The 13,625-nt window shown below is 38.9% G+C and overlaps 1 long non-coding RNA gene across 1 annotated transcript; it reads right to left on the bottom strand.

The window, feature by feature from the left end:
* Positions 1–1,096: 1,096 nt before the first annotated feature.
* On the bottom strand, positions 1,097–12,716 carry LOC130543211 (uncharacterized). The gene is made up of 2 exons (XR_008958380.1): positions 11,319–12,716; positions 1,097–2,453 (listed from the first exon to the last, which is right to left on the bottom strand). It is a non-coding gene; the product is annotated as an uncharacterized LOC130543211 (long non-coding RNA).
* Between the last annotated feature and the right edge of the window lie 909 nt (positions 12,717–13,625).

Raw genomic sequence — 13,625 nt, forward strand, 5'->3', positions numbered from 1 at the left:
ATATAATGATATTTTTGTGAGTTCTCTAATAGAGACTGTATTGGTCTGCAATATGCTTTTTCACTTAATATATTGTCAGTACAGATCAAGTGCATTCTTTTGGACTGTATAGTATTCCACTGTGTGGCCTGGGTATGTCCCAAAGGTATTTAACCATTTCCCTGTTGGTGATCATTTAGGTAGTTCCCAATTTTCTAGTCATTGCTGCAGTGAACATCCTTGACTGTTTTCATACATCCATGTGTTTTCCTAAAGGATAGTTTCTTAGGATGGAATTACTAGGTTGAAGGATCTAGGCATTTAAAATTTTGAAAGGTACTGCCTAGTTGCTCTCTCAAAAACTGTTCCATTTTGCACTCATCCTGAACATACAGGAGTGCTCATTTCCTCCCACAATGGCCAAGCTGGGTTTTATCAATCATTACCGATCTGATCAATAGAAGATGCTATCTTGTGGGGTGCCTGGGTGGCTGCAGGTTAAGTGTCAGACCCTTGATCTCAGCCCAGGTGTTGATCTCAGTGTCATTGAGTTCAAGCCCCACATTGGGCTCCATGGTGAGCATAGAGACTACTTAAAAAAAAAAAAAAGATATTATCTTGTCATTGGCTCAATTGTTTGTTAGTGAGTTTGACCATCTTTTATATATTTATTGGCTAAATACACTTATTTTTGTCTGTGAATTGCCATTTTACAAACTCTACAGGTCAGAACTTCTTAGTCTGGGGTCCCAGGGCTCCTGATTTCTGATATGGCATTTTCTGTGTGTGTGGGATGCACGCTATTATCAGGATAAGGCCCAAGGAACATTAAGAGTCACTGATCTTAAACCGTAGGCTGACAGGAGGACGTGGAAAGAAAGAAGCAGGCTAGAAGGAAGGATGGGAAAGGAGTGAGGGCCAGGTTCCGTGACTGGTTACAAGCACACACTCCGCTTTTATTACCTTCCCCTGGTCTATACCAGGCCTTCCAGATAGCATTCCTTTACTTGCATCCCCGAAAGACCCACCAGCCACTCAGGGGCTACGAGATCACCGTGGATTGGGCTCAATTCTTACTAATATTCATACACATATCACAGAGAATGCTGACAAACAATTCGAAATGCATCTTTATTTAGAGTTTGGTTCATAGAAACAAACAAAAACCTTATACAAACAGGGCGCCTGGGTGGCTCAGTTGGTTGAGCATCTGGCTTGATTGCAGCTCAGATCATGATCTCAGGGGTTGTGACATCGAGCCCAGCGATGGGCTGCACGCTGAGTGGGGATTCTGCTTGAGATTCTCTCTCTCCCTCTCCTCCTGCCCCTTCCACCCCCTCCCTCACTCTCTCTCTAAATACATAAATAAAATCTTAAAAAAAAAAAAAACCCTTATACATACAAGCCATCACCGATTTATCTGAACGTACAGAAAAGCCATTAACTTCAATTTTATGTCTTAATTATTTCTCTAACGTACCCACAGCTTTTCATCACTGGGACCGTCACATAGCCCGGCCATACTCCTTAATCCCGCATCTGCACTGAAGCCTGAGGATCTTTTCATTTCCACATCCCCCAGCTGACACCCCTCTCAGGGCTCCCCTTTGCTCCTGGGCTAAAGGGCCAATCCTCACCGCCTGCGCGCACCTGGGGCTACCTGGTCTGCCCCGCCCGCCTCTTCTGTTCAGCTAAGCCCCTCCTCCCCACTGGCTCAGCTGCCAGAGACACTCAGGCATTCTCTCTCCCCCTCTGCGACCTTTGTAATTCTGTTTCTTCTGCTGGAATGCTGTCTCTCCCACCCAGCTCTTTGCCTGAGTTCACTTCTAAGCAGCTTAAAAATCACTTCCCTGGGGGGCGCCTGGGTGGCACAGCGGATAAGCGTCTGCCTTCGGCTCAGGGCGTGATCCTGGCGTTCTGGGATCGAGCCCCACATCAGGCTCCTCCGCTATGAGCCTGCTTCTTCCTCTCCCACTCCCCCTGCTTGTGTTCCCTCTCTCGCTGGCTGTCTCTCCCTGTCTAATAAATAAATAAATCTTAAAAAAAAAAAAATCACTTCCCTGGGGCACCTGGGTGGCTCAGTTGGTTAAGCAACTGCCTTCAGTTCAGGTCATGATCCTGGAGTCCTAGGATCGAGTCCCGCATCGGGCTCCCTGCTAAGCAGGGAGTCTGTTTCTGTCTCTGGCCCTCCCCGCTCTTGTGCTTCTCTGTCTCAAATAAATAAATAAAACCTTAAAAAAAAAATCACTTCCCTGACCTCCCAGCCCAAGTCATGAGGTCCAGTTTCAGGCTTCCAGAGCATCGTGAATTTTTTTTTCCTCAGCGATTATCCCAGATTTGCAATTACCTAGCTCATTAACGTCTCTTCCACTCTGGCAGGTGAGCACCACGAAGATAGAAAAGAGGATCTGTTCTGTTCTCTGAAATCCAAGCGCTCAAAACAGGGCTGGCGGGGAGCAGGTGAGCAATAAACGCTGTCGAAGGGAGGGAGGAAGAGGATTCTATTAGAAATGGTCCCTTGTCGGCCTTTATTTTCCTCTAAACCTTCCTTCAGCGATGAGCACATACAAATTATGTCATGGATACAGAAATTCGCTCTTTCAGGTCATTCCCATTATTTATCAGGAACCTATTGTGAATGGACTAAGCACTTTTCCAGGAGCTTGGGGGACACCACAGTGAATGAAATAAACGATCCTCCCCTTCAGCTTACCTTGGAGGAGGACCAAACAGGTCGTAAACACACCAGATGTGATATAGCATATTTAGAACGTGTAAAGTGCTGTGAGAAAACTCAAGCAGGGTAAGTTGGATAGGACAGTTAGGTTGGGGAGACCAAAAAAGAGGGGGTGTGAGTACTCTTGTGAAGTTTGAAATAAATTTGAGAAACCCCAAGGAAACAGATGGGGCTGCACATCAGCCCCGGTACTGCCCCACCTCGCGAGAGGGCCACATTGAGCAGCCTGGAGGCTGGCTCCAGTAGCTCCTCTGGCGCCCTGATGCCTCGACGTCTTCCTCAAGAACTTCCTACATTTCAACGTCGGTCTTCTCCGCAGAACCCTCCCTTCCTCCTTGGAAAAGTTGGTGGATCGTTCTTCCAGGCTCCAATGACCTTTCAGTCGTCTCTGTGCTGTTATCACTTATCTCCCTGTCCTGAAACCATCTATCTCCAGGTGCCTCCGCCCACCAGGACCCAGGAATTCCTCAAGGTCAGGGACCCGGTCCTGGTAGGTCCTGGTATCCGAGATCGGGTTGTTTCCAGCCGCTGCTAATAGAGGAAGTGCTCAAAGTATTTGATGAATGAGAGGAGGAAAGAATGGATAAGGAATGAATGAGGAGAAACAGAATAAGTGTACCCACGGGAATTCGAACCCCTTCAGTTCTCCAGAACCTCTCCATATTTGTGTATGCATATCTGCAGCACTTCTGGATCCTAGGAATATTTTAATGGCCGGACAAGACATTCTTTAGAAGGAATCAAAATATTTGGGTAGGGATTCATTACTGGGTTACAAACTCGATTTAATAGAGCCTGAAAAGCATCTTTATAATTAACTAGGATACATGAAAAAAATAATAATACAAATAAAAAATAAAAATAGTAAAAATAAATAAATAATAGACTACGGATAAAATAACAGAATGCATCAAAATAAATAAGATTAGGTGGCTTTGTGACATGTGGCTCGGTTTTCCCAGAATAGCTCGTTTACTCCTGTTGGATCAGCATAGTTATTACTTTCAAAAGTAATAATTTTCCTAATTTTTACAATAAATTAGGTGATCACTTTCATTATACATATACATGTACATAATGGTTCTACTGGTTTGTGATCGCTGTGGACACGGGACAAAAAAAGTTTCAAAAAGGCTTTTCTGGAGAGGTTCAAACTTCTGAAACTAAAGAAGCATCATGAAGGAGAGAAGATTAGGGAGAAGCAGAGGGAAGAAAAGAATACCGAAGCTCACCTGGGTACCTTCCTCACCCTCACACTATCGTGCTCGGGAGGCAGAACCATTCCATTTTACAAAGCTGAGAACTAAAATAAAGCTCCCAGGGCTCAAAGACTTTGCCCAAGCTCATATGCCATCAAGTCTTACACCAGTGTTGAATTCTAGGTCAACAAGGGGGGATGGGTGTAAAAAAAGCATTTTGCTCTACACATAGGAAAGGGAAAGTTGGGGGGGGGTTGTCTTTGTTTTTTTTCCCACTTCTTGGAGACCATGTTTGTAGCCACATAAAAATTTAGGAGGGGATAATGGAGTACATCTTCCATCTAGTATTATAAGTTTTATAATTTAATACACATACTTTTATTTTAGAAGTATTTTGCATTTGGAACTACTTAATATTTTGACTCAGATGGAAGTTCTTAATTATGGACTGAAAAAGTGGATAAATGTTTAGGAGTGGTGAAATAAGCCTTGCTAGGCGAAAGCAGGGACAGTGAGCAGTTCTTTGTAGAGTGGTGCAGGATCTGGAGACAGACAATATAGGTCCAAATCTTAATAGCTATGGGACTGTGGACAGGTTTTTAAGTTTCTCTCTGCTTTAGTTTACTCATTTATAAAATGCCTACAACAACAGTACCTATCTCATAGGGTTTTTATAAAGATTAAACAAGAGCTTCGCATATGGTTCTGCACGTGCTTCCTGGAATGTGGTAAATGCTCAGAAATGTTAGCTGCTGTAAGGATGAAAATCAAGACTATTGAGGCTAATGACGCTCCCTCTCCACTTCCCATTGGCACACACCCCCACCTTCAAAGGTCTTCCTCGAGATTTTCTGACATTTCTAAAATAACCACCCACCATGATGTATTGTTTCTTTTAGAGATTGTTGGACTTGATTTGCTAGTATTTGCTAAGGATTTCTGTGTCTATCTTCATGGGTCATATTGGTCTCATGTTGTTGTTTCTCTTTTTTCCTCTTTTGTAACATTACTCTCAAATTTTCATATTAAGGTGATGCTGGCCTCATGAAATGAGTTGGAAAGTATTCCATTCTCCCATTTTCTGAAAGAGTTTGTGACATGGTGGTATGTTTCTTGAATGTTTGATAGAATTCACAAGTGAAACCTTCTGGGCCTAAAGTTTTCTTTGTGGGAAATTTTTAAATGTACATATTTCAATTTCTTTATAAGATATCAGGCTTATTCAGGTTTTCTACTTCTTCTTCAATCATATTTGGCAAATTGTATCTTCTAAGGAATTTGCCCATTCATCTAAATTGTTGCATTTCATGACAAAATATTCATAATATCCATTTACTGTCCTTGTAATGTCAGTAGCATCTGTAGTGTGTCACCGATATTGATCATGTGTGTCTTCCCCCTTTTTCCTTAATGTGTCTAGCTACGGATTTATAAATTTTGTTGATATTCTCCAACTAGCTTTCGGTTTCAATGATTGTCTCTATTGTTATTTTTATTTTATATGTCATTGATTTCTGCTTTTATCTTTGTTATTTTCTCCCTTCTATTTTTTTTTTTTTTGGTTTAATTTGTTCTTCCTTTCTTGCCTTTTTTTTTTTTTTTTTTAATTTAGGGTTGCCTGGATGACTCAGTCTGTTGAGCTTCTGCCTTTGGCTCAGGTCATGATCCTAGAGTTCCAGGATCGAGCCCTGCATTGGGCTCCCTGCTCAGCACACAGTCTGCTTCTCCCTCTGCCCTTCACCCTGCTCATGCTTTCTCACCCTGCTCATGCTCTCTGGCTCTCACTTTCACTCCCTCAAATAAATAAATAAATAAAGTCTTCAAAAATAAATAAATAAAATTTTTAAATTTAAATTCAATTAGCCAACATATATTCTTTTCTTGCTTTTTAAGATAGAATCTTAAATTATTGATTTTAGACCTTTCTTGTTTTCTAATATTAACATTTAATGTTATACATTTCCTTTGAGACACTGTTTTAATTACACCTCATAAATTTTAATATGTGTTTTCATTTTCATTCAGTTCAAAATACTTTTTAAACTCCCTTATGATTTCTTCTCTGGCCCATGTGTTGTTTAGAAGTGTGCTATTTGATTCCTAAATATTTGGAGGTTTCCCAAATAGCTGTTATTGATTTCTAATTTAATTTCACTATGGTCAAACAAACCCTATAATTTGAATGCTTTTAAATTTGTTAAAACTTGTTTAATGACTAACATATGGTCTGTCTTGATTAATAATCCAGGTGAACTTTTAAAAAATGTATAATTCTGCTGTTGTTGGGTAGAGTATTCTATGAATGCCAATTAGGTACACTTGATTGATGGTATCATTCAAGTCTTCAAAGTCCTTGCTGAGTTTGCCTTCTTTCTTTATTGATTATAACTGAAAAGTGCTGAATACTCCAACTGTAACTGTGGATTTTTAAATTTCCTTTCAGTTCTGTCAGATTGAGTTTTTTTTTTTTTTTTTAATTTCACATATACTTTTATCTAATCCTCACAAAATACCCATGAAATATGTGTGATTATTTTTATTTTACAAGGGAGTAAACTTTCACTCACAGATTAAATGATTTTCCCAATCCCACACAACTGATTCACCTCAGAGAATTTAAGTGATTCCCAGAACTCTGAATCATTCTGTCAGGTTTTGCTTCATGCATTTTGAAGCTCTATTATTTACGATTGTCATATCTCCCCAATAAATTGAATACTTTATCATTATTCCTAGTATATTCCTTTTATATTCCATGTATTATCTGACGCTAATATAGCCACTTCAACTTTCTTATAATTTATGTTTACATAGTATATCTTTTTCCCTCTTTTTAGTTTTAATCTATCCTGCCTATATATTTGAAGTGATTTGCTCCTACACAGCATATGATAGGATCTTACTTTTTTTATCTAGTCAGGCAATCTCTGACTTTTAATTGGAGTCTTTAGACCATTCACATTTAATGTAATTATCAGTCTGGTTGAGTTTAAGTCTACCATTTACTATGAGTTTTCATTTTGTCTCATCATCTCTCGTTACTTTTTTCTTCTTTTCCTGCTTCTTTTGAGTTAATTGGTACTGTTTAATATTCCATTTTATCTCCACAGTTGGTGAGATATATTTTAATTTATTATTTTATTTTAGTGATGGTGCTACACTTTACAATATGCATCTTAACTCATAATTTACTTTCAAATAGTATCATACTACTTCATGTATAACATAAATCCTTAACACTCTAGACTTCCACTGCTCTCATTCTGTCCTTCAAGCTATTGTCATACGTATTGCTTCTATGCATTTGATAAATCTCAAAAATACATTGTCATTATTTTTGCTTTATATAGTTGATTAACTTTTAAAGAAATTTAAAAATGAGGAAACAAATCTTTTCTAGTTGTCCACATATTTATCATTTCTGGTATTCCAAGTTTCCATCTGCTGTTGTTTTGCTTTTGCCTGAATAATTTTGTTTAACATTTCTTTTAGTATATATATGCTGGCAACAAAGATTCTCAAGTTTTATTTTTCTGATAATGTTTTTATTTCACCTTTGGTTTTTGGGTTTTGTTTTGTTTTGTTTTGAAGATTTATTTATTTGAGAGAGAGAGTGTGTGTGTATGAACAGGGGGAAGGTCAGAGGGAAAGGGAGAGAGAGAATCTCAAGCAGACTCCCTGCTGAGTGCAGAGATGGACATGGGGCTTGATCTCATATTGGTTTGGTTTTTTCATGAGTTTTTAAGCTTCTCAGATTTATGAAATATAGTTTTCACTGAATTTTGAAGTGTTTCAGTCATTATTTCTTCAAATATTTTTCTGTCCTCTTTTCTTTCCTTTCCCAATTATGGTAGATCATTTGATATTATCTCACCAATCACTAAGCCTCTTTTCATCTAATTTTTTTTCAGTCTTTTTTCTCTCTGTGGTTCATCATGGATCGATTTAATTGCTATGATTACAAGTTTACTTATCTTTTCTTCTGCAGTGCCTAATCTGATGTTAATCTTATTCACTGAAATCTTCAGTCCAGATATTGCATTTTTTTAATCTCTAGAAGTCACAATTGGTTCTTTTTTATATCCTTCATTTTTTTCTGATTTTTTTTTTTAGTTTTCCTTTAAATTCTTATACATAATAATAAAATCTGTCTTAACATCATGTCTGCTAATTCCATTATTTTGTCATTTCTAGGTCTGTTTCTCTTAACTGATTCTTCTTGTTGTATTTTTTTCTTGCTTTTAAGCATGTCCAGTGATTTTTTTATTTGATGCTGACTTTGTTATTGTTATATTATTAAGTGACTATATTGTTGCCTTCTTTTAAAGAGCATTGGACTTTGTTTTGGCAGGCAGTGAAGTTAATTGTTCCATCAGTTTGATTCCTTCAAGACCTGTCTTTAAGCTTTACTAGAGAGAGGTGAGAGCTGCGCTGCCCAATATGGTAGTCACTAGCTGTATGTGGCTATTAAAATGTGACTAATCTGAATTAAGATGTGCTATAGGCATAAAATACACAACAGATTTTGAAGACTTAGTATGAGAAAAAGAACACAAACTTCCTCATCAATAATTTTTATATTGATTACATGTCAAATTGATAATAGTTTGGTAGTATAGGGTTAAGTAAAATATATATTAATTTTACCTACTTCTTTTTCCTTTGTACTGTGGTTACATTTAAAATTACATATGTGGCTTGCATTATATTTCTTTTGGACAGTGCAGTTCTAGAGCAGAGGTCAGCAAACTACAGCTCACAGATTGGCCACTTGTTTTTGGTTAATAAAGTTTTATTGGAACACAGCCACACCCATTCACTTATGTATTTTCTATGGCTGCTTTCACACTACAATGGCAGATTTGAGTAGTTGTAATGAAGACCATATGACCCATAAGCCAAAAATGATTGTGATCTGTAAATTTAAGAAGTTTCCAACCCCTGGTCTAGAGTATCTCACTGGAAGGATAGTTCAGACCTATTACTAACATATAATTACTTTAGGGTATCCACTGAATGTTCCAAGGATGAACAAGGACTCTCCCCTTTGGCTAACCAAACTTTCTCCCAGTTCATGTGTGCTCTGAAATTTATTCAGCCTATAACTCACCAGTCTTTTCTGTCCAACCTTGTGGAGTGTCATTCTATACACTTGTGTTCTGGTACTCAGCAAAGACTCAAGAGACTCCTATACATATTTCTGGAGAAATTTTTCTGCATAGCCCCCTCCTTCCCAGAACTCTGCCCCGCTACCTCTAGCCATCTCAGCCTCTTCAAACTCCAGCCTCCATCTTATCAACTCGGCAAGGCTACCAGATTCTGTTTGGGTCCCTGTTCCTGAGTCCACAGTCTAGAAATTGCTTCCAGGCAGAAAGCCAGGGGAATGACCGAGTTCACTTATTTGTTTTTCTTCTTTCAGTAATCGTAGTCTTAAGCAGACTATTGTCCAACGTCTGAAAGCCATTGTTTCATATTTTATGCAGATTTCTAATTAATTATGGTGGCCATTTAAGTCTGGTCCTTGTTGCTCCATCATGCCTAGAAAGAAAAATCCCCTCTACTTACCTTTTGATAGGTGAAACTTTCTAGATAGCGCATTCTGAGTCTTCAGACTTTCCAAAGGAGGTTTGTTGGATTTGACTGACTTGGGTGGAGAGAGGTAAGTGTATGTTTGCCTAAATAATTGATGATACACTATATTATTGCTGACTTGGGTTTTTTATGTCCAGGTTATGACAGAGAGGACAGAGATGACTTTATAGGAGAAGGTGAAAGCAGGCTAATCTTGGGCTGTGCCTTTCTGAATTCATCTGTGCTTTTATATCAAAGGTACATCAAACATATTAGCAGCCCCATAAAGGATGTGCCTTGCTTCTTTTAAAAACCTATGAAAAGTTTAAGAAGTGATTACAATTAGCTCCAGATGCTATATTAACTTACACAGATAGGTCTGTCCATCTCCAGGAGTTTATAGTTAAAAGAAAGAAATGATCCCAAATATAAACAGGTGATATATATATATATAGGTAGGTAGGCAGGTAGGTAGAGAGAGAGAGAAAGAGATTCCAAAAATGTTTGTTTTTTATATTAGTGATATTTCTGTGTTAAGGGATGGAAATGGCAAGTAGTTGACAAAACAAACAAAAAACACTTGAGTAATTTTCTTGCACCTGATTATAAAAATTTCAGAAAAATGTGAGGAAAGAATGCATTTGTTGAAAACAGGATGAGAAATGATAATTTAGCCCAAGGGAAGGGAAGTGACTGGCATGGGAAAGGCATAACACTGAATATGTGAAACATAGATTCAAGAATCAGAAGGTTAGGGGCGCCTGGGTGGTTCTGTCAGTTAAGCATCCAACTCTTGATTTCAGCTCAGGTCATGATCTCAGGGATATGAGATCAAGCCCAGCATCAGGCTTTTCCGCAATTTATAACTACTTCGAGGGCAAATCAGTTTTCTTCTGGCTAACTCAAGCTCAAAACCTTCCAGGTCAAGGGTCACTTCCTTAAAAAGGTCTTCTCTGATCACTAATCTAAATTAACTCACCTGTTGTTTTCCTCTCATGGCAACCTATGTTTTCGCTTCCTAATACCGATCAAGTTTATAAACAAGTGTTTTGTGGGATTTGTTTAACATCTGTACTTCCACTAGACTGTAGGCTCCATGGGGGAGAGAACTGTGTTCTGCCTTTGTTGCTAACCACTGTGTCCTCTGGATCCAGCATGAAGCCTGGCGCATAGTAAGCTCTCAACATTTATTGATTAAATGCACCAATAAGTGCATGATTCATGAGTCAATGAGGTTGGACCACGTGGACATGCAGAACTGTGAGGTCTATGCAGCCTCGGGAGGACTGAAGCCTTTGCATCCAAGGAGTGGGTGGAGTGCAATATAAATGCCCCGGAACTGGAGTCAGAAAGTATGAATTTAACACCTGCCTCTACTCTTTACTCCCTGTGTTCACTAGGGCAAGATCATTTATTCAGACGTCTGTTTCTGATCTCCTCAATGAGGATAATACACCTCACATGGTTGTTATGAAGACTGAATGAAGGAAATTTCAGAACTTTCCAAAGGTTTCCTCCCAAGACGACCCCTGCACCAACCCTGGCGCTCGGAAGGAGAAGGGCAGGTTCTCATCGCTGTCGAACTAAAGGCACAGCTCAAGACAAAAGCAACTCCTTTGAAACGAGTTTCATCTTGAAAGTTCATGCAAATGTTACATTTCACACTATAATATATACCTATATTGTTTCAATATTTAAATTATGCTTTAAATTATCCACTGGTTACCTCAAGTAAAAAAAAAAAAAGGTTAAGTACTTTTTTCCCTGTAAAATAATTGAATAAAATTGATGCTCATAAAAATGCCTATGATCCTTTGGTTTTCCCTACTTACGAAATGCATGGATTCCTGTGAGATGGCCTGCCACATGACAGTACGTCCCCCATAAAAGTTTGCTGAATCTGAATCTGCAATCTCATTTCCTTCACCAGAGGGGCATCATGATTAAAACAGGCAGAACAGGTAATATGATGATTCCTTCCATTGGAGTTGTGCCAAGGCCAGCTTCTTCCTCTGGAGATGAAACAAGAGATACAGGCCAGAAGTGACCTGGAACTTTATTTGAATCTAGCTCATCCAAAGGAAGTGATCATTGCTATAAAAAATGTAGGATTTATTTAATAGATAGTTGTATATATACTATAAATCACTATGGTTATTTGTAATAATGTGTTAGTATATATAATAGTGTTAGTTCATAAAATAATATATTGGATTATTCATGGAGAAAAAAGGTAATTATCAAATATTACTTTTATCTTTGTTTTTTTTCTTGAGAACCTAATGTAAAAAAAAAATGACCTTTCCTCTCTACATTAACATTCAGAAATTGCTTCTGAATCCGAATCATTCAGCCATGACCCAATTTTCATTCCCAACGCTTTGACCAATGAAAACATTAAGCACAGGGCCACTAAAGCAAACACCCATATGAACTACCGTGGTCAGCCCTCAGTTTCCTCATTGTAAAGTTTAGGTAACGATATTGCCCTCCCGGGCTGGTTACAGCATTAAATGCAATGATGTGCGTGAGCATGCCTGGTACAGTGCCTGGCACACAGTGACCAGGACCTCCCCCCACGCCCCATTCTAGACTTTATTCACTGCTCTGTCATCAATGCCCACTTGTTATGGGCTGAATTGTCCCCTTCCCAAAATGCATATGTTCAAGTCCTAACCCCCAGTACCTCAGAACGTGACCATATTTGCACATAGGGTCTTTACAAAGTAATTAAGTAAAAATGAGTGTGGGCCTTAATCCAGTATGACTGGTGTCATTATAAGAAGAGGAAATTTGGACGAGTATCAGGAAAGACAATGTGAAGACACAAGGAGAGAGGCCTAGAACAGATCCTTTCCTCATGGTCCTAACAAGGAACCAGTTTGGCTGATCCCTTGATCTCAAATTTCTAGTCTCCTTATCTGTGAGAAAATAAACTTCTGTTGTTTAAGACAGCCTGTGGCAGTCCCAGCAAACTATTACACCACTAGAATACAAGCTCCATGAGGGCTGAGATTTTTCTTTTTGTTCTATGTTATACCCTGAGTGCCGCTAATAAGGAATTGCTGAAATATTACATAAATGTTCAGTCTTGTACTTGGCACAAGATAGTCAGCAAATATTTTAAGACTGAATAAATTATTTTATTTTCCAAATACCAAATCAGGATATAATCTAAGAAAAACAAAGTTATGTAAATGTATTTACGTAAGTGTTGTAGAACTTGAAATATTAAATCACACTTAGCAGATATCTTAATTGCAAAAGGCAAATGTCCTGATATTTGAGCTGGTCTTGGAAAATCCAACTTTGATAGGATAAATTGTCAATTGTTTGACGTTTCTACTCCTCGGCCTGAATTTACGCACTGTCCCATCTAGCTCTCACTGGTCTTTCAAACCTGCTCCCCGAGTCCACAAGACCCCCTTGCTGGAGCCACAGTGGCCTGTGTATCTTCTGGTTACATCATCCTTGATCAGGCTACATCACCCCGGCTACATCATCCCCTACATCAGCTGCTCTCAGAGGAAGCTCTTCCTGACCCCCCTGAAGCCAAAGTGATACCACACTCATTTTGGATTACCATTCAAAAAATGTATCACTTACTTCCTCATACCATTAGTTATCTTTGTGTGAAGATATGTGTCTGGTTTCCATTTCAGACTAAGGTCTCTGAGGACAGGAACCTTGAAATATACTTAATTCTACCCCTATCTAAATATGGTAGATCAATTTTTAATTAAATCACTGGAAAACAGCATATCAGCATTCGCACCTAGCCACAGCGCTGACAGTATGAAGAGCCAGAGAAGGCACTGGCAATCCAAATCTCTTCTTAACAACTTGGGCACAAACCCTCCCACGAGTGGGAAACAGAGAGTAGTACTGATGCGTTAGTATGGTGCCTTGGGCCCCAAAGAGAATAGCATGACCATTGCGCATGGGTCTAAGAAACATCGACCATGCCCTACTTTTGAATAATGCCTATTTAATTAATGTTGGGCGTTTCCTTTCCAAGGATTCTTACTCTTCTTTCCTCTGGGTGTTTTTTTGATTGAATAGACAATCACCTCAAATAACCGAATCAGCAGGAGGATGCAGAAATTCATTCGCTCTCTGCCTCTGCGGGCTTTGGCAAA

Source organism: Ursus arctos, unplaced genomic scaffold (assembly GCF_023065955.2).
Source record: "Ursus arctos isolate Adak ecotype North America unplaced genomic scaffold, UrsArc2.0 scaffold_9, whole genome shotgun sequence".
Lineage (NCBI taxonomy): Eukaryota > Metazoa > Chordata > Mammalia > Carnivora > Ursidae > Ursus > Ursus arctos.